This window comes from Falco biarmicus, chromosome 6, assembly GCF_023638135.1.
Source record: "Falco biarmicus isolate bFalBia1 chromosome 6, bFalBia1.pri, whole genome shotgun sequence".
In the NCBI taxonomy this organism is placed as follows: domain Eukaryota; kingdom Metazoa; phylum Chordata; class Aves; order Falconiformes; family Falconidae; genus Falco; species Falco biarmicus.
The window spans coordinates 71,596,273-71,618,807 of record NC_079293.1 but is presented as its reverse complement, the minus strand read 5'-3'; the positions used below and the strand labels follow the sequence as shown (position 1 = coordinate 71,618,807).

Sequence of the window (22,535 nt, the reverse complement as noted above, 5' to 3'; positions counted from 1 at the left end):
AGGGCTATGTCATTCATCGCTTAGCGCTCTCCAAAGAAAAAAAAAAACCAAACCAAAACCAAAAACCCAACCCTAAAAAAAATGCCTTGTTTGAGTCCCAGGAGTTGCTGGTGGACTGCTTAGCATGCGGCTCACAGCTGGATGTGCGCGCTGGTGTGGAGCAGCTCTGCACAAAGCTGTACCCCCAGCACTGCGGCGAGGAGGAAGCTCTCCCCGGGGTTTCTCCTGGCAACAGCGCGGGTTGCTGGGAAACAGAATTACTTAAATGGGGAGAAACTTCACCCAACTGGCAGCCTCTTGAATGCAGATAAGCCTTGAAGGAGACTCCTCTTGCTGATACCATAATTTCCCTCTCCGAAATGAAAAATGAATCCAGAGGTTCTTTATTCAGAGGATTATGTGTGGATGCTGCTCTGAGGAATCATTCAAAGTTGTGTAATGAAAGAGGATAATTATTTCTAGTAAAAGGTAGTTGTGTGGTACACAGGACTCAATAGCTTCTCATTGCTGCTGTTTTGAAAAGCGGTGTAATGTCTGAATTTGCCAAATTTGTGTTGTTAAATAAACCTGTCAGTTATGAGAATTAAACACAAGGGCTATATTTAGACAGGTTATTTTTTTTTCACTAGAGGATATTTTATATTATTCTGTGTGAGTCCTGGGATACATTTGACTTATTTGACTAATTGTGACCATTTATCTTTAGTGCAATTATTGCATGAATGACATTGACTTGACATTTAGGTAATGTGTTTTTGACTCAGAAATAAGAAGTTTGAGAGGAACATCTCACTTTCTTCACTTGGTCTCCATGCAACTATTTAAAAGCCTTTTGTGCTTGGATGCTAAAGATCTGTGGTGCCAACTATGGCTTCACTTGTATCTAATTCGGATGAGCAAAGGTTCTTCTTTTTCAGTATTATATTTGGCTGAATTCATCGTAGTCGCAGTAGCACAAAGTTAGCATATACAAGGAAGACTAAATTGGTTTTAAGTGATGGGCCGTTGCAGCTGCTCACATATGTGTAGGCATTGCTAAAGTACCGTGTAGTAAGTCAGGTTTTGTCCTGGATTGCACATGTGCCTCTGTAATGCTCATTTGGTGAATGTGTATCACAGTAGAGGCATGGGATTAGGTTGCCCATTGCTCCTTCTCTTTCCACACCAATAGGAGAGTATGGGGGGAAACCCCCTTGTTTTGGCTTTACATTATACCAGGTACAGAGCTGGGATAGAGCACTGGAAGGGACTGTATGTATTATTGAGTTGCTGCTGCAAGTACCACTACAGCAATACTCAAGGGTTGTGCTTTTATAGGTAAAACAGGCACTTGCGTGTTTAATTCATCGAATAGTGAATGTTGGAATACACTTAAACCAGGAAAACATTGCCCCCTGAATGCCTCTTTCTTTCCGCTGGCTGCAAGGGGGGTGTCCAGTGACTCGCTCAGATAGAGGTGTCTGTATTATAACTAGATAAAGCGTGATGACATGAGCCCTGGCTTTGCTGTCTTAGGCAACTGTAGAATCACAGAATGGTTTGGGCTGGAAGGGACCTTAAAGATCATTTAGTTCCAACCCCCTGCCATGGGCAGGGACATACTAGACCAGGTTGTTCCAAGCCCTGTCTAACCTGGCCTTGAACACTTCCAGGGACGGGGCATCTCCCACCTCTCTGGGCAACCTGTGCCAGCAACTCACCACCATTAGTGTAAAAAATTTCTTCCTTATATCTAATCTGAATCTTGCTTCTTTTAGTTTAAACCCATTCCCTCTTATCCTGTTGCTACAGGCCCTACTAAAAAGTCTGTCCCCATCTTTCTTACAAGCCCTCTTTAAGTACTGAAAGGCTGCAATAAGGCCTTCTGTCCTCCAGGCTGAACAACTCTAACTCTCTCAGCCTCTCCTCATAGGAGAGGTGTCCTGTCCTCTGACCGTTTTTGTGGCCCTAACCAGGTAGTGCACAATCTCCCATGTGCCCGTTGGTTTGTAATTATTTTAATTATGTAGCTGTTTGACGTTGGTTTAATCATTGACACATCTGTCCCAGTCTTCCATTTGGAAAGGTTTTCCGGGAGTGAAGTGCTTTGACTACTTATAATGTTCTTTTAATTTTGACCCTATTGTTTATTGCTTTTCTTACCTCTTTTTGTGTCTACGTAGTCATTTAGCATCTCTCTGTTTTCTTGTATTTCTTTGATGAGAGTGGTCCCATGCTGCCTTCTCCTGTGTTCTGTTAAAGTGTAAAGCTGTTTTAATCTCTGTTGAGCAGAATAACCAGCTGGTCAGAAGAGGTGATTATCCTGCTGTACACCGCATTGGCGTGGCCTCACCTTGGGCACTGTGTGCAGTTCTGGGCCCCAGAATTTCAGGATGTGAAGGTCCTTGAATGTGTTCAGGGAGGGGCAACAAAGCTGGTGAAAGGGATGGAAGGAAAGTCCAGGAAGGACTTTCCAGGAAGGAAAGTGAGGAGTAGGTAAGGACTTTGAGTAAGTAAAGGAGACTGAGGGGCAACTTCATTGCTTTCTACTGCTTCCTGAGGAGGGGACCTGGAGAGGGAGGTGCTGATCTCTTCTTCCTTGTATCCAGTGACAGGATACGTGGAAAAGTTCGAAGCTGATCCCGGGGAGGTTTAGACTGGATGTTAGGAAGCATTTCTTTACCGAGAGGATGGTCAAACACTGGACAGAAGTGGTTGATGCCCCAAGCCTGTCAGTGTTAAAGAAGCATTTGGAAAATGCCCTTAACAACATGCTTTAACTTTTGCTCAGCCCTGAATTGCTCGGGCAGTTGGACTAGTTGATCAGTGTAGTTCCTTTCCAACTGAAACAGTCTATACTATTCTATTCTTCTCATAAAACAGGTTACTTTTCAAGAAAATATATCATCATCGTACTTTTCAGCACATTAGAGCTCTGTTATATATGGTATTCTTAAAGAAAAGGGTAACTGCTATGGAGGCTCATTCAAACTAGACATGATCATGATTTATATTATGGTTACATGGACAGATGAGCTCAGTGTAAGCCAGGTGTGGATTTATAGCATAATAACTACTCCAGGTAACTGCCTACATGGATGTCTTTGTTGTGCAGTGAACACAAAGTAATCTGTCTTTGTTTCATTGCAAGGTAAGCTATGTTACATTTACTCCAGGGTAGAAAAGTGCAGTTACCACAAAGAGATGTTCTAATATGATGAGAATTTTGTGTCAATAATTTTTTATCTTCTCTGTTTTTTCCTAGAGCTGCAGAACTGAAATTAATTGAGGGAATGTTATTTAATGACCTAGCCTTGCAGTTGATAATCCACGTAAAGCCTTGAAAATTTTTTCTTGCCCAAAGAGTTATTCTGATTGTCCTGAGTCAGAAGCTTTCTTTTCCTTTTTTTTTGTTTTTGACCCTTCATTGAATGCTGGTTCATGGATTCATTTCCCCCCCTTCTTTTCTTTGATTTTCTTGGTTAATGTTTGTATACAGTATTTTCAATAATAAAGAAAAGAATTTCCAAAGTCAGGTCATGCTAAATGAGACTTAAGCTATTCACACTTGTAACTGTAGAAGTGCAGCGTCTTTAGTTCCCTTGGAACCATCAGGAAGTACAATAGTAAAACTCATACTTTATAATTGGTTTGAAAGAAGATAAGTGCATTAGACCTTACATTAGGTTACCATCAGGCAGATTTAAGATTGTTTGAATGTTTTAGCTATTAACCTCCGTGTCTTAATTCTTTTGTGTTTCTTTGATGTGTGCTATTTACTTTGAATTTTTTCAGCTTAAAAAGTTTTGATGGTTTAATCAATGTCTTCCTGTCAAATTTATACCTTCAAATTAGAGTGGTGTGTGTTGCCTTAACTTCAGTTTTATGTAATTTTTATTACATTTATTTTTACTTTGCAACTGTTGAATTACTTGGCTTGTAATTTATTGTGTGATAGGTGTTGCTTTATCTTTACATGCTAATATTTTATTTCATTAAGTGTAGAATTTCAGTGGTATGGATACATTTGTATATTGCTCTTACTTTGTTACTTGCAAATTTTTATGATACTCAAGAGACTTGCATTTACATTTCTGGTACAATTAAAATAATACACATAAATAAGTCCTTAGTTCCAATAAGATAAAACCCTGTGCAATATGTAATGATGTTTATTGCAGTTTCTTATGTATTGCTCATAGTAATTCCTGTTGCAGATATGCAAAGTTGGGGTTCGTTGTATTTCATCCACCTGGGTGAAGAGATCACTTTGCTCTTAGTTTTGAAGACAGGATCTTATTTTCTGTTGAGAAATGTGGCTAAGTAGATTATATCTATTTTTGCTGTAGTTTGGGCTTGATTTTTCAGGAGTTTGACTTTCCAGGAGCTTCCAAAGATCTTTTAAGCGCTGCTCAAATTTCAGGAATGGCTGAGAAGGAGAACTCTAGGAGGAACTAGTTTGGGTTTTTTTCTGTCCGTCAGTGTGAGACAGGAAGCTCTCATCTTGAGGATGTACGCTGTGTTTGGGTGTAGAGACTTGGTGCCTGAGACACTGCCTGGCGACTTCTGCTAGGAACTCAGCGAGAAGTATTGTGCAAGGGATGCTTGTTCTAATTAGACAATAGAAGTGCTCATGGAAAGCCTGGAGATTAGCAGCAAAAGCATGCCACATCCTGGACTACTGCTCTATGATCAGAAAACACTCTGCTACCATTGTGGGTGTTAGATATTTTCCAGAAACTGTAGCCAGCTCTGGCTGTTGAGTAGGAAAAATGTTCCAGTATTGCACCCTTGCTCTCAAAAGGGAAGCACAGGCTGGTTCTTGTTAACGGCAGCGCTGGCCTGTCTACTTTTGTTGAGACATAATCTGGATGACGTTGATGTTTCTGCAGAGGTCTTTCCGTTTCTGACATTCCCCATTCATCTTTTACTATTTACAGGCTCAGAAATGCACTTTTTGGTTCATCAAACATTCAACTCCTTAAAATTTCATCCCAGAATCTGGTTATACGTCAGTGGCTGCTTCAGTTGATGCACAGCCTGCTCCTAAAGCAGGAGCAGGAGTCGAGGACAGTCATTGATTAGCTAGCTGGCTGAATGAGCAAGGAGAGGGATGACTCCAGACAGTCCTTGGTGACAGCAAAACAGAATGCAGAGACAGGGACCAGACTGGTACCTGCTGTATTGCAGAGTAGGATCATAGGGTAATCCAGGTTGGAAGAGACTTTGGTAGATCATTGATTTATGAGATCAGTAGATTGACCGCTGATCTGGTCTTGTAGAGAAAATGTCTGTAATCATCTGCTACTTCCAAGTATTGAGCTTACATTTTAAAAAAAGGACTAAATCCCAAGTCATAATCAGTGAATCATTTCCCGATATGTTTTAGCAAACTGCAATAAGATTTATTCTAAGATTATCAGAAGCAAAGTAACTGCACCAGAGCTAACATTACAATATGCAGGCTCTATGGGTGCTATATTTATATTACTTTCTTTCTTTTATCTTCTTTTCTCCTTCTTACCTAAATAGGGATGTCCAAATCCACTTTTGCACTTACTGAGGTTGACCTGATGTGTGATGGGGAGCTTAAATGAAATGTAATCTTAAAGAGGTTGCACTCAGACAACTTTTAGTAAAATAAACTATTCACAGAGTAATAATGCTTAATTTTAGTAGTATCTTGAGTGACAATAAAGTACTGCTCAGAACAGGGAAGAGAAGAAATCAGAAGACAAAACAAGTGTAGAGGGTGGATTCTTGAGCAGAATGTACTAATATTTCTTTACATGAAGAAGAGAAATATCACTAAGAAGAGCTAGAGATATGTTTACAGTTGATTCTTAAGATACTAATTTCAGAATTTAGCTAATGATTTTTTTTTATGAGTGATTCTAAGGTGTTCTGACTCTCCTCCTGTTTTTATCATTTCTCCCTTAAAGCCAATCATAAATTTAGTGATTTGGGTATAATTGCTCTGGAGTGCAGCTGCAACTTCTGAAATTAAGTACTGGACCAACAGAATATCTGTCATGCTCACTTCTTCAGAAGTGTAGCACTCTGCTTCTAAAAAGTGTTTTCTTTTGTTGTTGGCAGCTGAACATGATTCCTTAAAACACTGTGTTGAGCAGTGAAGGGATTTGGGGTAGGACCTTATTTTACCTTGTATCATACTGTTGAGTGGGCTAATGCATTTGTTTTCTTACCAGGTTGTCTAAATTTCTTGCTGTGTGATTTGATTTGTTCTCTTGTGCCATTCTTTGTCATCAAATTGCTTTTCAAACTGCCTGAAAGATGTTCTTTTTTACTGGAGTAGCATACCATCCCACTCAGGAAAAGCTGGATTCAGACCCTAACAGGGAGTACACAGCATGGGCACTGCAGGCTGGTTCTGTGCCAGGAGATGGAACTGTTTCAGGGCCCTGTCTCTGTAGCTGTAGGTGACTCAGATCATCTCTTGTTAAATTGATAGAGAGATCCTGGGTCTGCCTTTGCCCTGGTCAACCAAGATGTTCCTCTGAAATTCCTAGACATGGTTCAGCAGTTAGGACAGATTTGGAACTGTTTCCAGTCGATGGTTTGACATGGCCATCCTTTTTTGGAGTGTACAAGTATGATGTCGCTGTGCCTGGGCTGTTGACACAGGTCCAGAGGATGAAACCTGCGATCACAAAGTAGTCATCAGCAGGACTTTGGTGTCTCTCTGGTCTTTGGTGGTGTGGAAGTGCAGATTTTCAAGCTTGCCCTCTTGCATTTAAATGACTAAATTTCTTCTGAAGTCCTCATTAAAGGCTCATCTTTGTGTTGAGCATTTCACACTCCAATTAAGACCTGTTCAGTGTTTGATTTAATTTATAACAATTAAAAGCAAGCTTTTTGAATGGGGGGGGGGGAGGAATCTTCAGATATGTATCTTACATGTGTGGATATCCGTGCACAGGTGTTCCTGGGTACTACTGTTGTAAAAATATTAAGTGTACTGGAAATGGAAGATGTGTAAAAAGTTGCACTCTCTGTGCTGATGACTGGATGTAGATGAGGAATTCTGAGATATTAATCTCTTTAGAACCATTTAAAATATTTAATTTCTCAAAATGTAATTGCTGAAGAGAAAATGGAACACAAAACAAAGCACTTTGTACCTGAATTTCACAGTAAATCCCTTGCTTAATGCAAAACAAAGAATATATTTTTATTCCTCACACATGGACTGACAATTATGAGAGGGTACCCTGAGCATGTTTTGGATAAATTATCTTTCTTAGTTATTTGATTTTTCAGAGCCTCCTTTTTCATAATCGCTGAAGATATTGAGAATTTCTATCCTCTTCATTACAAGTCTGTTTTCACTCTACCCAAGTTAACTGTTAAGTGGATTCCATTATGAGTAACTACTTCTACCTAAAGTGCTATGCATATATTTTTCATGTTGCATGCTGTGATCACTTTCCTAAATGACAGTCACAAATGCCTGTGAAGCTGGGTTCCTAACATTTTGATTTTTCTAAGTATCTGTTTTTCTCCTGAGATCTAAAAGGAAATGATAAGCAGTTAAGGGTATAAGTGATGTTTAAACTTACATGCAGTATCTAAATAGAAACTGCCACATGGATCTAAAGTGTTCTGGTGGTACTGGACGAAGAGAATGGTAAAGCATTTTAACCTATGAACGCAAATTCTGTTTGATATACTCCGAAAAACAGCTGGTCCTCAAAAAACTGAAGAACACATTTAGTGAAGATTGACCCACATATTTTGTAATTTCAAATTGGGGTGTAATGCCAGCAGATGATGAGTAATTAAAGCATATTCCCACATTGGAATGTTTAGGAAGTTGTTGACAGCTTCCCATAGTTTGGACTTGCGTTTTGTTTGCCTTGCAAAGCTGGAGTGCTCCACTCAACAGTGTGACGGTGCCAGCCTAAAACCCACTGCACTGCGGTATAGTTCAGGCATGCGGATTTGCTATTTTGATTTTCAGTTGGATTCATCTGGAACAATCCATTTCTGGTGCTAATCCTTTTCCACAGCATCACTCGACTATTGCAGCCTCCCACAGAAGAGGCCACAGTCATGCATACATTATGCTGTCAAAATGATAAATGATAAATGAAGGTGGGAAGTGGTCAGCTGCCAAGGAAAAGACAGTCCGTCCTGTAGCAAAGTTAATTGGGTACATACACAACTATGCAAAATGAGCTGTCATAGGTGGTCCCTGCTAGGGACATCTCATCAGTCTATTGATCAGTTGCCCTGGGAGTGTGGGACACCTGAGGTGCACACTGGAGGTCCTTGCAGATCTAGTCCTTCATGTTCAGATTGTTCATGCATTTATAGGCCTTTATTCTTGTTTTCTTGTATTTTTTTTTTCCATTTTTTTGGTTGAATCTTTGAATGTCCACTTCAGCTGTTGCTATCTTCCTTTTCTGCTTCTGTGTGGCGGCAGTATCCTTCTTTTTTTGCTTTTTCAGACACATTTCTGTCCCTATTCATTATTTATTTATATTGGTTTCTATGTCACAGCTACATTCACTCATTTAGGGGTTCTTAGAGGTTCACCGGTGTTTGGATATTTGATAATAAATGAAAAACAGAAAAGTGGAGAGTCATTAGGCAATTTATCATCATCATCTCTCCATAAGAATAGCACAGGTAAAAGTAGCCTTTTTTTCTGTCACATAAAGTACTTTTGCCCTTTAATAATAAATCAACAAAGCATCTGGCTCCAAAATTAGACTCCTAAGAAACCTCTGGCTTGTTCTCAGAGGAACTGGCTTCACTCATCTCTATTGGGAATGCCCAGAAATGATAACAAGAGTGTGATAGCAGAAAGGCTAATCAAGTTAGCCCTGACATGACAAACATGCCATGTTAAGAATGCGTTCATTCTTAAGAATCAATTGTTTGGGGAAATATCATGCACATGCTGCTTTTGAGCAATATTCTTATATCAGGTGGTCAAGATGAAGTGTTACACAGCTTTCAGTTAGGTATTCTGTCAAGGAAGATGAAAAGAGAAATGAGAGGTATACCTCATGAGTTCTAAAAGTAGCCCTTTGGTGTTATAGTGTCTTGATGAGTTTTTCCAATGGATAAAGGCCCTTTGTGTGTACAGATACTTGTCAACATTTGTAGTTTGTATTATCTGTATTTAGGCATGCATTTACGGTGTTTCATGAGGGACCTTCACAGGCTTGACAGGCGGGCCCATAGAAACCTGATGAAGTTCAGCAAGGCCAAGTGCAAGGTCCTGCATGTGGGTTGGGGCAATCCCAAGCACAAATACAGGCTGGGGGGGAATGAAGGGATTGAAGAGCAGCCCTGAAGAGTAGGACTTGTGGGTGTTGGTAGATGAGAAGCTCAACATGACCCAACAATGTGTGCTTTGCAGCCCAGGGTACAGTTGGCTTTTCTGGGCTGCATCGGAAGCGTGACTTGCAGGTTACGACCCCGTTTAGAGTACTGTGTCCAGCTTTGCAGCCCCCAACATAAGAAGGACACAGATGCATTGGAACCAGTTCAGAGGAGACCACAAAAATGCTCAGAGGCTGGAGCAGCTCTGCTGTGGGGACAGGCTGGGAGAGCTGGGGTGGCTCAGCCTGGGGAGGAGAAGGCTGCGGGGAGACCTTAGAGCACCTGCCAGTGCCTAAAGGGGCCGGCAAGAAAGCTGGGGAGGGGCTTTGGGCAAGGGCAGGTGGCGATGGCACATGGGGGAATGGCTTTACATGAGAGAGGGGAGATGGAGATGAGAGATGAGGAAGAAATTCTTCCCTGTGAGGGCGGCGAGGCGCTGGCCCAGGCTGCCCAGAGCAGCTGTGGGTGCCCCATCCCTGGCAGGGCTCAAGGCCAGGCTGGACGGGGCTGGGGGCAGCCTGGGCTGCTGGGAGGGGTCCCTGTCTGTGGCGGGGGGTAGGACTAGGTGGTCTTTAAGGTTCCTTCCAACCAAACCATTCTGTGATTCTATGAAAATGCAGGCCTGTAAGTGTTTTTGTACATTATTATCTCATGCAAATTCTTCTCACAAAACTTGCCTGGTAGATTTGCTTTCCCTGCAAGTAAAGAAAATAAGCTGTGGTTATATGGAAGGGGAACCAGTCTTGTGGATGACTTTTGTATTAGATTCCAAATCTAACAGCTTTAATAAATCTGTTACTTCTTCTGTTTCAAAGTGTTCCACTTCTGAGATGGGAAATCATACTCATTTGACAGCTATACAAGGACAGCTATCCAGGTATACTACTTTTGTAGAGACATGGGTGCATTTGAGTGAGATGGAAAAATATATGAGTAACAGGTTTTGAGAAAAGGCAGATTAAAAAGGCATCAGGAGGCTTTCATCAGGAGAATTTTGAGGGAACAAATTGTAGAGGCGTCAATGTGAAATATGTAAAAGATGGAAAAAAGAATTTGAACTGAGTGATGACCAAGGCAGAGATAAATGTTAATTTTTTCCTAATTCATAAAAGAAAGATCAAAGTGGTATCTAAGATACTGCTAAAGAATAAATATGTGGACTTTTCTGTGATCATGGGGCTGTAGGTAGGTTGAAGAACAGACCTACATGTTGTTCTGTAATGGTAAGCCTGTCAACAGTGAAGATGGTCAAATTTGGACTAGAGATGGATAGAAGCGTACTTGGAGAGAAAGATGAGGAATTCAACTTCTGTATTCTGTGCATTGGAATAGAATAACATCAAAGAAATATCAGAAGGATAGCTGGAGATACGAGAATGTTGAAGAGAATAAAGTTAGAGGCAAAAAGTACTTCATAGAGTTACTAAGATAGAGCCTGATGTCATTAGAGTTACTAAGATAGAGCCTGATGTCATTAGAGTGGGTCAAGTTGTGTGAGTTTTGAGTGCTGGACTGTTGCAGCCTCCCATGGAAAAGGCCATAGTCTTAGTGCAAGAAGGAAAGAGGAAAAGACTGACATCAGAACTGTGGGAGACCCAGGCAACAATAAGAAGAAAAGCAAATTGGAGAAGGTAGTGGGGGGAGTAAGGTGATAAACAGTCAGAGAACATGAAACAAAATCCCAAAACAAAAGGTCTGGAGAAAGTTTTGAATTTTCATAGAATCATTTATGTTGGAAAAGACCTTTAATATCATCAAGACCAATCATTAACCCAGGACTGCCAAGTCCGCCACTAACCATGTCCCTAAGCACCATATTTCTTCATACCTGGAGGGTATTGGTTTAACTGGGATGCTAGATTGGTCTGAGCTGGAAACTTACTTATGGGAGGGAGGAGAAATTGGTTGCATTGAAAGGTCTGGCAGCTCAAACTGGAGGAAGATACATCTTGGTAGGTGTCACTGAGGATTGTGTAAACAGTTTTAGTGGAGTGGAGCAGAACTGCAATTACAGAGTATTTAAGAGAAGAGAGAGGGAATTAGGAGAGCTACAGTAGACTACACATTTGAAAAAATGCTTTAAGGAAGCATTTAAGCATTTAAGGAAGAGTGTAGTCATTTCTGCAAATGAGATCCACTGTGTTGGAGCAGTGTATGTTGCAAGATAAAATAAGACTCTTCATCCTATTAGCAAGGCTTTTCTTTTCAGGAAAGCATTTGGCTGCTAGGGAATACATTTGTTTTTCCTGCCTTAACTTTCAGTAATGAAGAATAGTTAAAACTGTTCATTTCTGTTGGAATTTTTTTGGAATGTAGTTGAAATACTTTGTTGTCAATACATGGTTTTTGAAGGAAAACTAATTAAAAAATGAATTTCTAATAGTGATTGCTGAAGTAGTATAGCCTTTCAGAGGTGATTCCACTGACAGTAATTTCTATGAGAGCTTTTTGTTGCCATGTTGATGTCTGATGGTCTTTCAGTAAAGCCAAACTGACATACTAGATTTTTTTTCTGTCAAGTGCACAAAGAAAAGAAATAGAAAAATTATACATAGGTGATTTTTTTCCCAAGTTGGCCTGTCACAGTGATGCTAGGTACTAATTGAAATGATAGGATGTGCAATATTTGGAGGCAAAAATGTGATTTTGAAGTTAATGATATTTCGTCTGGAGTTGGGAGGCTATTGGGAAAAACATGCATAGGTGTGATACAGTCACTGGAAACAAGAAAAGGGGAGCCTTGGGAGGATGTCTGATTTATCCACCTGTCTGCAGATCAGATAATTAACCTATTAAAAAAAAATAAAATCAGTAGTTAAGATTACACAATGTCCCGCAGAACATAGCAGTTGTTATCTTAGGAAGTTTTTTCTTAAGGCTTAAGCTAGATCTTTATTGTTTTGGTTTAACTTGTTTGATTTCTTGTACTGTTCACGGTAGTTACATAGAACAATTTCTGTTCTCCCTTTTAGTACCATATTTTAGGTATTTGAAGGCTGCTGGTGGTTTTCTTCTTGATTAAATAACTGTAGTGTGGGATTTAGCAGCAGTTTCAGACCTCAAATTTAGGTATCTGCACACAGGTATCTCAGTGTGCTCTGGGTGTGTGGATCCTGTTATATTCCATGGAGGTATCACCCTGGAGTAAAGCCTGGAGAGCTTGGTTTAAAGGCCAAACAAATTGGTGAGGAGAGCAAGGGAAACACAATTCGTTGATACTTATCAGGAAGAACTATTGGTTTAGCAACGGAATTACCCTACTTGGTATATCACAGACGTGTATCTGATGCAAAGATGGGACAAGACAAATAGGAAATAAATGACACTTAAAACTGGACAAACAATCCCACCCAGCCATCTTGTTGGACACTGGTGGGCTTTCCAAAGATGTTTGGCAAATGTGGATCGTAAAATAACACTTTTAAAGCTCCAGGTTTTTCTTAGCCTGAGAAACAAAGCATGCTTCCATGAGGAAGAATATTTTGCCTCTTTTTTTAGCCAAGTAAACTTTATCCCTGAATCAAACCTTTGGGAAGGTTGTATTACTGAGTCCCAAAGTAACAACTTATCCTCCAAATGTCTGGGACTCTATATGAGAAAACAGTAGTGTCCACAAAATTATAAAATTAGACACTTAGGGAAGTTCCCCCCCCCCTTTCCCCCTTGGATAATCTATTTTTCTCATTAATGTAATGCATATGTTTCAAAAAGTTGGCACTTTGCCTTGGCAAATAGCTTGAAGATAAAAGAAAGTTTATTCCTGTAATTCTCCTCAGATGAATTCTTGTAATTTAGAATATCTTGAATGGAGTTCCAGATACAGTTTTCTATCCTTGAAGTCGTGTGACATATCCAAAAATTTTCCACCAAAGTTAACTGTTAAAGCTGAGCCATTTCTCCTATGAATGCCACAAGAACTTGTGCTTTTGAATTAACAGATGACATCATTGGCATCTGTGGATGTGTGGAGATTGCTGAAGATTTTTTGTGTATTAGCTGGGATTAGCTTTAGTATTAATTTTCGGCTGATTTTTAATAATAGTGAAATTGATAAGAACTATTTGTTTTCAAGCTGGAGTTTAGAAAGTTAAAATGTGCATGTCTTTCAAATATGATCTTAATTCAAATCTATACATCTCCTGCTCCTGGCATCTTCCCATGACTCTTGGGAGGAGAGAATGAAAACATATTATTTTAAGGAGTATTTGGTTCTTATTAAAATTACACATACGCCCGCCTTCAAAAGAATCTTGATTTACTGCAGGTTGTTCATGTGTCGCATGCAGACATTTTTAGAGAACAGATTTCTTATCACTGTGAACAGTGAATGGCTTCCAGTGCTCCACGATCAGTGCGCAAAAATGTTATATCCATTGTAAAAGGTAGGAAACCATGAAATCTATAAGCCGATTTGGCAGAAGAAGCAGTTGTTGGTGCCAAAATTTGGTTACTGACCCACAGTTTCCTGTTTTTAAATATATTAATTGATTCGCAAAGAGCATCTTTTGGAAAACAAGAACTCAGACAGACTGGCACAGGCTGGAGCTCCGCCAAGACTGCTCGGGAAGGTTGCCATGCTGGGAGCGAGCGAGCGAGAGAGCGAGCGAGCGAGAGAGCCGAGGAAAGAAAAAAAGGCAAGACTTGGCACGGCTCAGTCAAATCAGCTTCTTTTGTCTGCTTTCTCGGCTTGAGCTTCAGGAAAGAAAACCGTCCTGGGGTACAGAAAAACTCAGAACTTTTTGGTTTTCAAACTTGGATAGCTTTTTAAGTCTCTTGGGCTGTTTGAAAGTGGTGGTACATTAAATGACGTTCAGTTACCAGTGATAAGAGAAATAAAAAGACTTCTTTAATGAAGCCTCCACAATGTCAGTTTATACATATGGGAAATACGATATTTGATTTTTTATTTTTTTTTGTATGTCTGATTAAACTGTAAGGGAGCCGAGTAACTTGGAAGATTACAGAGGGAATACCTAAATAAAAGGGAGAATTTCAATTTTTTGCAACAAAAAAAAGTTTTCATCGACATGAACATGCTTTAAAACCAAATCTGACCTCCTTCGGAATATGTTGAGAATGGGAATTTCAGCGTTTCTCTCATATATGCTACAGACACGAACTTTTACTGGAACCTCCTTAAAAGATTTCATCTGACCCAGCAAAGAAGTAAGAGTAGAGAGAAAGTTGTGACATCTTAATATAAAAGTAAGTATGTTCTTAAAGCAACAATATTTATTTTTGCTGCTTCATGCTGTCCTAGCTCCATCTCCCAGCTATTAGTGACAACACTGAAGACCAGCAGGGCAAGCCGAAGACACCCAGACTACGCCTGAAGGGCACAAAAAAGAAACGAAAGCATGGTTATTTTGCTACTGCTCTATAAACATTTCTTCCAGTGCATCTTACTAGGGAGCATATGAAATTGCTGAATTTTCGAGGAAATAAGAGATGGAAAAGTATTGACTTCTGCCAAGTCAGGAATGTTTGAAGATGACAGAGCTGGATTTGAACTGATGACACTGGATATAGAAACTTCAGTTTGTAGTTACAGTACCTGTTTGCTGTAAATTGTGAAAAAATCTGCTCTTTTCTCATACCTGGATTAAAAAAATCTGTGACGACTGAAGCGTGGATGTCTTATGATTTCAATAAAATTAAGGACCTAAAAATCCATTGTTTATTTTCTCCAAGGGTGCCTGGATTTTCAGTGAGACAGGTACCTTATTTCTGATTTCATAGGAACAAATACTAGCATGCTGCCTATTAGGCCTGGATGTGGCTGGATTATACTACTGCTGCTGTGACAATCAGCATTATTATTTCAGAGAGTAACTGTAAAGCATAGATTTTTATGGATCATCTTCACTTATAGTAAGTATTATACTATCCTTAAAGAATAGATTGTTCAGCCTGTAAGATGTGCAATTTCTGGCATGCTGCAGAAGTACATTTCCCTAATTTTTATGTTAAGGAAAGAAAGAGACAACATTAATGAAAAACATTTTAAGAGGGATGTGTTTGTATTTCAACTGCACATCATGGCATTTTGATTATTAGAGTACTAAAAATAACTGGTCTTTTTTGTTATGTAAAAGAACTTGGGTTATTTAATATTACATTAAATTGGTTTCATAGCAAGATACGTCAGATTTTTACTACATCAGTGAACCTTTTGAAAGATACTGTAGTTAAATAGTGGGTATGATGCTGTTGTGATTACCATTTGATGTACTGAAACCTTTTAATATGGTTTGTTAGTGATTTTCGAAGAAAGTGTCTCAATCAGATACATTATAAAACTAGCAATCCTGTCTTTCTAAATCGTTACAAAATGTATGACAGCTGTGTGTTAAAATAAGTATCCCGCAATAGATTGCAGATTGATGCTCAGTGGAAAGGAAATGTTTGAAGTTCAGTTTTGCTTTCTGTGTGGTTAGCTAGTATGTTCTTCATTCCTGCACAGACATTAACATGTGATGTGTTCGGGGAAACAGAGAGATGTGATGGGTGTAAGTTTGCAATCACAACAGTGTACTAAGTTTGTCTATCTGTGTGCATTTTCTGAAATGAATTTCCCGTATTTCTTAGAAATAGTGTGTAGGCTCAAAGCATATGCAATTTTCTTTAATCACGATATTTCAAAACAAATTTTTAATGGATGTCATTATTAGAAATCAGAAAACAATAGAAAACATTTGTCGTGGTGCCTCTGAGTGAAAACAAGCTCTGAATATTAGAATAGCCATATCTCCTGAGTATTTACGTAATTTCAATAAATGATTTCTTGGGTTTTAAACATGATCAACATGTGGGTCCTTGCAATGCTTTTACAAATGTAAATATTTGTACAAATATTTGAACATATATTGGCACTGAAGTTATTTTGAAAGCAGTTACTACAATTTTGAAACTATTATTTATCTTTGAAATTCCTAGTCAGTGTATTTTGATTTCCTAAATGAGATATACACAATTGCAGATTTATTTTGGCCTATATAATAAGAAAGTATTTTTTTCTTTCTGCTAAACCCTTTGCTTTTAAAAGTTCATCTAAGTGCTTATTTTTGGAAAGTACCCCAACTTGGCAAGTTAAAAGCAAAATTTGAATTGCCTGGCTTAAATGGTTGGTTCCAGAAAGTTGATTGGATTGCATGCAAATGTAATTTGTGAGTGTAATTTGACATGGTTTATTGTATTGATATATTTTATTTACAAACTTTATAATAATTTTGAGTTTTCTGGATACTTTAATCGGATTATTCATTATCATGATTCATTTATGATCCTCAGTTATTGCTTAAGTTTAGTAACTTCATAAATGAGCAATTTGTGTTTAATTCTTAATGAATCATTAATATGTATTTTGGATTGTACAGTTCCTTGAAGTGGCATATTTCAATGTAGAGGTGAGGATTAGGGGTTTGGGTTTAACTTGCTTTTTCTTATTGAGCTACAGAGGCATAGTATTATTTCACATAGGAGTGTTGTGTTTGATAGTGAAATGGGCCTATGTTTGATCTCACTTGTATGTATTAATAATATATAAACCAAGGCTTACTCTTCTGTTTTTACTAGTGTCAAAGTAGACTGAGATCAAAATGGGACTGTAATGGCTTAGTTTGTGCCTTTTATATTGACATGTGTAAACTGGTTTTAACGCAGATTTGTACAAAGGTTGAATGAGTACTTGCTATGAACCAATACATTTTTTTGGACAAGGAAGAGATACGCAGTTCTGAGTGTGACTATGGATTTTTCCTAAATATGGCTGTAGGATAATAATATCAATGTTAAAAAACAGTGTATGCAGCTTTTGTGTGTTGTTTTGCATTCCTGTATCCATGGAAAATGCTGAAGGTTACCTTGATAATCTACGTAGGATAGATCTCCATATTCTGCCATTGCTGAGGTATTTTCAGCTTCTGTAACCAGTATTTTTTAAAAAAATCTATATATATTTTAAGGCTTTTTCCATTTACCATTTGCCATTACTCCAGAATAATTGCTGATTTTGTAGCCCACTACAGGGCAAGGTCTTTTCTCTCTGTGTAGCAACTTTTCTGGCACTGATGTCATCATTTTAATTATTCCGTATAATGTAGTATGTTTTCCTTCAGGTCTTGCTGCAGTACACAGCAAGGTATGTAAAACTGTTAAGTGTTTTCCTAATATTTTATCTAGATTTCCAACCTTGACCAAGGTGGAAAACTGTCTGAGAAACTGCAGGAAGAAGGCTGTAGTATTTTCTTCTTTCTTATCGCCTATACTTATCACAATTTAGGATAAACTACTCCACTTGTTCATGAAAACAGACACAGAATTTTTCTTCATTTTGGTTAAAATCACTTGTTCAGTATGTGTGCACGTGCTCGTTAGTTTCTCAACACTGTAAATTGGCATAACAGGATTGACTTTGGTGGAATTCCACTCCCTTATTCCATTTGAAAGTATAGGCCACAGACTTCATCTGTGCAATAGAAATTTTGAGCCAGATCAATAGTATTTTGTCCAGTGTAGCTGTTAAAACAGCGTGTGAGTTAAGTAACTTTTGTAATCATTGTGGAGGACTAAACACCTTTAGAAGGTGATCTAGATGGCTGACACGTTGGTCCTGTGAATCACTCTATTGACCTTAAAAGTAACACAGGGCAGCTGGCTTAGACTAAGATATCTGGCACTTAGTGGTCTAAATTTGAGGAAGAACAATCAAATTCTTAATTTTATTTAAAAAAGTGTTGAAATTAAAGTACAGGCTTGTGCTCCACTACAATGCAGTATTTGCTATATTCAATTTCAAGGTTAAGAAAATAGGACACTACGACAACAAATTATAAGAAGATGAAAATATTAATTTGTAATATATTTGCCTTAAAATAACAGTATTGCCTGCTATAGTCACATTTATTTTATAGATAAGGAATAATCCACAGTTCAGGGCCTGACTGATTGTGATAATCTTGTGGGAATTATTGTGGAAATGATAGAAGCTTATCCTCTTGACAGTTATGGACAGCTATATTTTTCCAGTTGTTTTCCTGTAATGAAGTTACACCCAGTATACATCTGTTTCTCTGAGTCACTATAGCAGTTTTTCCATATTTGGCTGATGCTACGGAATTTTAGAACGTTTGTCTCTTCCCTGAAGCAGACCAGGGACCACTCACTCTATGTACTTGAAAGCTCCAGTGGTCTTCACCTTGTCCTGGGTATTCCGTGTTCTGTTATGTTCACAAAGATGCCACTTATTGTGGCTAGAAGAATTAACAATATGAAGTGGCCACTGTGGTTTTTCTTATCTTAGGTCTTGGAGGTGTTGGGATTGAAATGTGCACCTGATTTGAATGTGGTTTTCATTACAAAGGGATGAATTATGGGTCTTGCAAGAAATTTCCATTATTGTCCCTTCTTTACATTTGTTAAATCACCTTTTTTTTTTTTTTTTGTAAGTTTGCCAAGATCAAGCAGAACCCGGCTACATTTCCTTTAGTGAGCTTCTTTTTGTTGTCTTAAGGTCATCTTTTCTGGGTCTGCTTTGGGCTTAAACATTGTGAAGACAGAGACACTTGAATCTTGTCTAGTGTTGTAAACTGGAGAGTGGCTTCTATATTTTCTACCTCCCAATAAAAATATAATTCCCTTCTGTATTTTTCAGTGAAGATATCATTGAAGATGCTTGGTGATACTGTTTATGTTTTCCATATTTTCCATATTCCTAAGTATCTTGGAATGGATTAGTTTTTTTCATACACCATTCCCTCGTCTGTATGAGAGGATACTGTACGCTCAGTAGTCACTCAAAGAGCGTCTGAATTTCTACTTCGTGACCCATAAAATAGCAGCTCACCAGAGGTTCATATTGTTACCATCTTCATTCTTCTGATGGTGGTGGATGGGAAAAGAGCTTTTTAGGGAAATAGGGTATATACTTTGGGAACATCTGGGAAGTTTAGGTACCCAACAGCAGTATATAGCGCCCTTTTAGACATCCTAGGCTGTTTGAGGTATCTTCATAGAGCTGGCAGTCATGACACAGAGCGTACAGGAGAACTGTTTTCTGTTGGAGTTGCAGCTGAAGCCAAGTGAGGACATCTGAAAAAAGCATTAGAATGCCTTTCTTTTTTATCATTTTGCCAATGAAGACCAGAGATATTTTGTAGAGGCTTTTTCTGTCACGTATGTGATTCCCAAACTCAGATTATGTATTGCAAAGAACAATGGCCCTACAAATAATGTAATCTATGTCATGAGTAATGACAAGAGAACTTGTGAATACAGGACCATGGAGGGGTTAGACTGGATGTTAGGAAAAATCTCTTCATGGGTTGTCAAGTGCTGAACAGACCATTCAGGCAGGTGGGGGGAGTCCCCATCCCTGGAGGTATTTAAAAGACGTGTAGATGTGGCGCTTAGGGACATGGGTTAGTGGTGGGCTTGGCAGTGCTGGGTTAGCGGTTGGACTCAGTGATCTTAAAGGTCTTTTCCAACCTAAATGATTTTATGATTGTGTCATCTTGGTCTTAGATTTTGATATCTTAACACCAGTCTTACAACTTTTGTTCAGAGCAGTGCATTGATTTCCATAACTCCCAGGAAAAGGTCTTTTTTCTTTCTCTCTGGAACCTGTCATGTTTTCTCTAATCCCTGAAATTTTCAGTTCTGATATGACTGATTTAGTTTATTTTGGTTGCTTTAATTAATTCTGCTATGTCTCCATTCTTCCCTATTTTTCAGGGTTTCAACACTGAACAAGTCCTTTTTGGGGGAAAAAAAAAAAAAAGTTCTCAGTAAGGGACACAGGGTTACCAAGGCATCCTGTTACTACTAACTGTTCCACATGAAGATTTAAGGTTTAAGTTCAATTTAAATCTTGTACTTCAGAAATCTCAAAAGATAGGTAAAGGGTGTTTTGAGCTCACTAGGCTTGCTTCAGGACTAGTGTATTCTGAAGCCGTTCTTTCATAGAATCATAGAATTGTTTAGGTTGGACAAGACCTTTAAGATCATTGAGTCCAACTGTTAAGCCAGCTCTACCAAGCCCACCACTAAACCACATCCCTAAACGCTACATCTAGACGTCTCTTAAATCCCTCCAGGGATGGTGACTCCACCACCTCCCTAGGCAGCCTGTTCCAGTGCTCGACAATTCTTTTGGTGAAGACATTTTTCCATGTATCCGATCTAAACCTCCCCTGGTGCAGCTTCAGGCCGTGTCCTCTTGTCCTGTCACTTGTTACTGGGGAGAAGAGACTGCCCCCCCCCCCCTTAGCTACAGCCTCCTGTCAGGTAGTTGTAGAGAGCAAGAAGGTCTCTCCACACGTTTGCCACCCTCCAGAGATGTTTGTGGTTCCAGGGCAATTAGTAATGTAGTATATGAGGGCACAAAAAGAAAATAGGGCTTGAAATGTGCGTGCTAGCATGTATGTGAATTAGGATTATTGTGGCACAGGAGACTGTAGAAGTAGTATGAAATAGCACAGTGTTACAGAAGGGGTGGTGGACTCTGATTTCCCTGAAGTATTTTGATTTAGCCAGGGCAGTGAGTAGTTCTTAGAGCAAGGGTTCTGGCTGGGTGAAGGATGTGCTTCCTGGATGTGCTTTATGGTAGGAAATGTACTGACATAAATTAGATACCAAGAGATGTTTGTCTCTCCACATTGGTAAGCTGGGTTCTCATGGGCAGCAAGATCTGACTGTTATTGCATGACCACTTCTGATCAACGTGACTATTAATTTACTTAGGGTAATTATCTGACTGGCACAGATGACTGTTTTGTTGTCATCTTTTCTCTTAAATTCTTATTCCTGCTGACATCTTCAGCCTTGGTATGTTTGAAGTTGCAACCTCTGTAGTACCAAATGTTTGGTTTTTAAAAACAGAAAGTATACAGCATTTGTAAAACACTGACTGTTTGCCCTGTGTGCTCTTAACAACCTGTTAATGGAGTATAGTCAGGAAACTGGGATGTCATACTCACCTTATTCCTTTTTTATGGTGAGATCGGGTGGCGCACACCTGTGGAGACTTTCAGCTTCATTCTTTTCACAGATGTACATTGCTGTAAGGAAAGCAGTTATGACAGATGGATGTTTCAGACACTTCAGGAATATGCTTATAAGGAGGTCCACAATTTAGGGAGGTTCTCAGATCCCTTCTCTCTGATATGGAGGTAATACATATACTGAATTCGAAAGGAAACTGGAAGGTCTGAAGAAAGGTTTGTTTGGACTTCACTGAATTATAATGAGAAGATATATACCTGTCATGCAGATCCTTAAGGAAGCTATTATTGATTTAATATGCAGAAGCTATCGAAAATTACATTATCCTTATATAAGATGGTGTGGTGGGCTGACCTTGGCTGGACACCAAGTGCCCACCAAGCTGCTTTATCATTCCCCTCCTCATAAGAACATGGGGAGCAAATAAGATAAAAACACCTTGTGGGTCAAGATAAAGGCAGTTTAATGAAACGATAGTAAATGCTGCACACTCAGAGGCAAAGGAAAACAGAAGATGTTATTCTCTGCTTCCCATCAGCAGGCGATGTTCAGCCACTTCCCAGGAAGCAGGGCTTCAGTGAGCGTAGTGGTTGCTCTGGAGGACAAATGTTGTTAAAATTGAATGACCTCCCCCCCACCCCCCTGCCCCCCCGCCCTGTTCCTCCTCCTTTCTCTTAGCTTTTATATTTGAGCAGAGGTCATATGGTATGGAATATGCCATAGATCACTTTAGGTCAGCTGTCCTGGCTATGTCCCCTCCCAAGATGTTGCCCACTCCCAGCCTACTGGTGGTAGTGGTGGCAAGGTTGGCGAGACAGCTGGGATGCTGTGCAAGCACTACTTAGCAGTTGTCAAAACACTGATGTGTATCACCACCGTTCTAGCTACCAATACAAAGCACATCACCATGAGGGCTGCCATGGGGCTCAGCCAGACCCAATACAGACAGAGCAGGCCCGTTACAAGCAGTTAAAAAAGTAAATTTGTTCCCTTTTTTGGAGAGCAGTGTGGGTGGTATGGAGTATCTGAGAGCAGATGTGATGTATAATTAGTCAGTAGGTTATCTCTGTTCCATACTGTGGATTGTCTCCACATTAGGATACAGAATTACGTATTTCTGCTGAGATATGAGATGTACAGTAGTATATGCAATGCTTTTCTGGACAGGTGTGAAAGGTGGGGAGTCCATACTAGCAAGCTGT

The 22,535-nt window shown here is 39.3% G+C and overlaps 1 protein-coding gene and 1 long non-coding RNA gene across 2 annotated transcripts in view; both read left to right on the top strand.

Moving 5' to 3' along the window:
• LOC130151921 (mitochondrial peptide methionine sulfoxide reductase-like) overlaps window positions 1-22,535 on the top strand; it is a 54,683-nt gene that overhangs the window by 10,127 nt on the left and 22,021 nt on the right. The gene's annotated exons all lie outside the window — the stretch shown is intronic.
• LOC130151924 (uncharacterized) lies at window positions 13,031-14,954 on the top strand. Its single transcript, XR_008822806.1, has 2 exons — window positions 13,031-13,715; window positions 13,831-14,954. It is a non-coding gene; the product is annotated as an uncharacterized LOC130151924 (long non-coding RNA).